We start from the raw sequence: 4,418 nt of genomic DNA, 5'->3' as shown, positions 1-4,418 counted from the left end.
GAGGGACGTGGACAGTGGGGTCCCCCAGGGCTCGGTCCTCGGGCCTGCACTGTTCAACATCATCAGTGACTTGGACAAGGGGGTAAAAAGCACCCTGTTCAATCTGCTGATGACACTAAGATGTGGGGGGATGTGGGCACATTAGAAGGGAGGAATAGGCTACAATCGGACCTAGACAGGTTACAGTGGTGGGTGGATGAGAACAGGATGGGATTCAGTGCTGACACGTGCAAGGTGATACACCTGGGAAGGAAGAACTGGCACCATACCTACAGGCTGGGGAACTCCCTTCTCATCAGTGCAGAGGCAGAAAAGGATCTTGGCGTCATTATTGACGCCAAGATGAATATGGGCAGGGAGTGTGGGGATGAAGTCAGGACGGCCAACCACACCTTGTCATGCATCCACAGATGGATCTCGAGCACGTCCAAGGAGGTGATCCTCCCCCTCTATGCGGCACTGGTCAGGCCGCAGCTGGAGTACTGCATCCAGTTCTGGGCGCCGCACTTCAGGAGGGTTGCGGACAACACGGAGAGGGTCCAGAGGAGGATCACTCGCATGATCAGGGGGCAGCAGGGCAGTCCCTACGAGGAGAGGCTATTGGACCTGAACCTGTTCAGCCTCCACTAGAGAAGGCTGAGGGGGAATCTAGTGGCCTGTTACAAACTAGTCAGAGGGGACCACCAGGCATTGGGGGAGTCCCTGTTCACCTGAGCACTACCAGGAGTGACTAGAAATAAGTCACAAGCTGGCAGAGGGTAAATTCAGATTAGACATCAGGAGGTGCTACTTCACTGTCAGGGTGGCTAGGATCTGAAGCCAACGTCTAAGTGAAGTGGTGCTGGCTCCTACCCTGGGGGTCTTTGAGACAAGGCTCAACAATCACCTTGCTGGGGTTGTTTGACCCCAGTACTCTTTCCTGCCATGGCAGGGGTCGGACTTGATGATCTGCTCAGGTCCCTTCCCAACCTACTATGAAACTATGAAGCTCCATCCTTGGAGGTTTTCAAAAATGATCTTGTTGGGGATGGCCCTGCTTTGAGGAGGGGATTGGACTAGATGACCTCCTGAGGTCCCTTCCAACCCTAAATTTCTATGATTCCATGATTAGCAGTGCGATACAGACAGAACTATAACTAACTAAAGCTTTGCCCTTAAGTTCTACTTTGCAACATACATATATTTACACGCATATATACATGTATCTAATTTCAACTTTAAACAAATAGGATTTGTTGTGAATTATTTTATTACCTAGAATAACATACAGCAGTATACATTTAAGTTAATACGTACTGTTTTTCTTGTCTTTTTTACCTAGAAACAGAAAGTAAAAAAACATAAATTTTCCAAAAGAGTTTGGATTTATATTTGCCCACTTAAATTTTCCAAGTCTTAAGATGTTCAGCCATCAATGACCAAGTCAAGCAGTAGCATATACAATCACAAGCAGTAGCATGTTTACAGTAATCTCTGATAATGTGCTAGTGAAGACTGGAAATGAACAAGATAGCACCCCCATGGAAGACAGCAGAGGTATCTTATGTTTAACACTAAGTTATTTTTTAAATAACAAGTGTAATGAAGTGCAGTATTTATAAAATGTTACCATAAGTCTCTGCTGTTAGATCTTTGAAATAGAAGATGTGCATTTTTGATGAGTAAAGGAATCAAATTCAGACTCATTAAGGTTCCACTGATATGCAACTGAGTTTAGTTTTTATACTAAATTTGGAACTTGTTTGCTAACTAGGGGATAATCCCACTGTTACAGTTTAACCTATATATTCAAATTCTTACTTAATTTCATCACAAAATAAAGGAATTTTAAAATAAATAACTCTAACAAATGCTCTCTCAGAGATGCTATTAAGTTGGCATAAAGTGTTGGTGGTGCTGCTGTCTCTTCACTGGGAAGTTTGACACCTATATACTTATAAGCATTTTCTAGTGTAGATCTGGCTTTAGCAAGAAATGGTACAACTCCCAATTATCAAAATATATACAACTAATTTCTCAGATACAGGTCAACTGTAGCTACAACAGAAGGTATCACTTCTGGGATTTCAAAGTAGGTATAACTAACCTAAGATTGAAACAAGGTGACTTACCGCCATGTGAAATTTTGTAATACATGTAGCTGGTGCATGCCACGCCAAACCACACTTCTTGGTAAACTCTAGAGCAGTAAGGTTTCATGGTCCCCCACCATCTCTGAGTTATCTGTTGCAACATCTGGAAGTTAATAAAAAGCAATTGTTTTGGTGGAGTTTTAAGACTCCTTATATACCCGATGTTTTACATTCATAACTTTTTTGAGGTCTCTGAAAGAATAAGGGATGTTACATTTAAAGGAAGATATTTGATCATAACTCAGGTTGAATTTAGGTTTCACTTAGGTACTGGTAATGCCCTCATCTCCTCCTTTTGCAAAGCCTACATTTTGTGGCTGTGGTGTGTAAAAAGGGCCAGAATTGAAGTTTTTATGGACTGTTTCAAAGAAATGGTTGACTGTGAACATAGAGGACTGGACTTAAGGTCCCAGGAAGCATCTTTTTATCCTATGCTCCTATTTTCTGATGTATATGATCTAAAACAGTGGTTCTCAACTTTGGTGCCACAAGACCCTTTCAAGGGTGTTGCAGCAGTCAGGTGGAACTGCCCTGTGTGCCTTGCAAGCCTAAAGCAGGCGGAAGAACCCACCCTTGCTGCACATTCTCCTCCTGGTTAGAGGGATGTGGAATTGTCCTGCTCACTTCTGTTCCCAGGAGGAAAGTGTGAGGGCTAGGGCAAAGTGAGAAAAGCACTTGTCTACTTGAGGCTTATTTCTGGCTGTGCACAAGACGGGCAGTGCAGTCGCACTTGGCTATGGCAGCAACAGTAGCTGCATCCCAGCTGAGAACTACTGAGGCAAGCTGAGGTATCACAACAGCAGTTCACCTGGAAACTGCCAAATCGAAAGCAACATGGAGGGATGCCCTGAATTTAAAAAGATTGAGAAACAGGGTTCTAAAATACCTTATCTGAAAAATGCTAGTGAGGAGTGATAAAAGCCTGTAGCTTTCTATTAGAAAAGTGAGTAACTTGATCATAAAAACAGCACAAGAATGCTGCTTTTAGGATGTATGCAGGGAATTTAGAGTTAAGATTACAACTAAGGTGCTATCAAAACAAAAATAAAAGTTAATTACAAATAATTTGAGGCCACATGGTATTTAAGCAACAGTGACAAGTGGGCCAAGTACAGTCGGGTTGCATCTTACGTGGGGGTTACGTGCTGAAGTCAGCGCATAAGGCGAAAATCACGTATAGTTGAAATCGCCCTTCCTGCTGCACTCCTCACCCCTCTTGTCCTCTGCCACTTCGTCCTGCCAGGGCAGCCAGCTGAGTGTGAGCGAGCTGCTGCCCCGCAGCCATGCCGGTGTGTGCAGGCAGTACCATGTGGCAGCCATATTATGTGCTGTGCCCCAGCTGGCACCCGATGGCCAGCCCCAGCAGCCGAGCGCGTATAGTTGAATTCGCATAAGTTAAATACACGTAAGACGCGACTTGAATGTTAATCCACCACTGGGAACTCTTGACATATGACTCACTACAATCTCTGTCCACAAATTAGATCACTCAACCATTACCTGAAGTGTTTATTATCTCATCCAGTCTACAGTCATAATTGTACACAGTGGCTACTAGTAATATCACTTGCCTATAATTTAATTCCTTCAGATGTAGCCTCTGCAGAGATTTAAGCTAACTGTAATTACACAGACAGTTGGAAGAATCTCACCACCTTTTTCATAAATTAAAAAGCAGCATCATTATGCCAAATCAGTTACCTCTAAGGGTTATGCTCCACATTCAAATTAAAGCTGGATAGAAACCAGCTCTAGGGTTGTTATGTATTTTCCAGCACTAACTATATAGCTCGCTCTTTACAGCTGTCTAGTAATTTTTTAGGAATCATCATAGAAAGTGAGGGTTGGAAGGGGCTTCCAGAGGTCATCTAGTCCAACCCCCTACTCAAAGCAGGACCACCCCCCAAATTATCATCCCAGCCAAGGCTTTACCTAGCTGGGTCTCAAAACCCTCCAAGGATGGAGAGTCCACAATTTCTCTGGGTAACCTGTTCCAGTGTTTTACAACCACTCTAGTGAGAAAGTGCTTCTTAATAGCTAACCTAAATACTAAATAATTACTTTGTACATGTGGCTGGTCTGCCTTTATTGTGTGATTACCCAATGAACTGAGACTATTACTTTGCATGTGCAGCTGGTCTAAATTTATTGTGTGATTGATCTGTGAACTGAGTAATACCTGTAATATGTGGTGGTGGGGGTTAATATATGCATCAATAGGTTTTACGCTCATTAAACCAGAGCTTTGAAAAGCCAACAAAAATGGCATAGTTTGAGCTATTTAAA

General features: G+C 43.1%; 1 long non-coding RNA gene across 1 annotated transcript in view; it reads right to left on the bottom strand.

The window, feature by feature from the left end:
* The window catches only part of LOC109298415, a 13,361-nt gene that overhangs the window by 1,955 nt on the left and 6,988 nt on the right, over window positions 1-4,418 (bottom strand). The window contains exons 2-3 of the long non-coding RNA XR_002097606.1: window positions 2,112-2,235; window positions 1,297-1,317 (exon numbers count right to left, since the gene is read on the bottom strand). This is a non-coding gene — a long non-coding RNA (uncharacterized LOC109298415). The remainder of the gene's footprint in view (window positions 1-1,296; window positions 1,318-2,111; window positions 2,236-4,418) is intronic.

This window comes from Gavialis gangeticus, unplaced genomic scaffold (genome assembly GCF_001723915.1).
Source record: "Gavialis gangeticus isolate Ggan-Ray unplaced genomic scaffold, GavGan_comp1, whole genome shotgun sequence".
Lineage (NCBI taxonomy): Eukaryota > Metazoa > Chordata > Crocodylia > Gavialidae > Gavialis > Gavialis gangeticus.
Note: the sequence above shows the minus strand (reverse complement) of the source record. Positions and strands in the feature narration are given on the sequence as shown.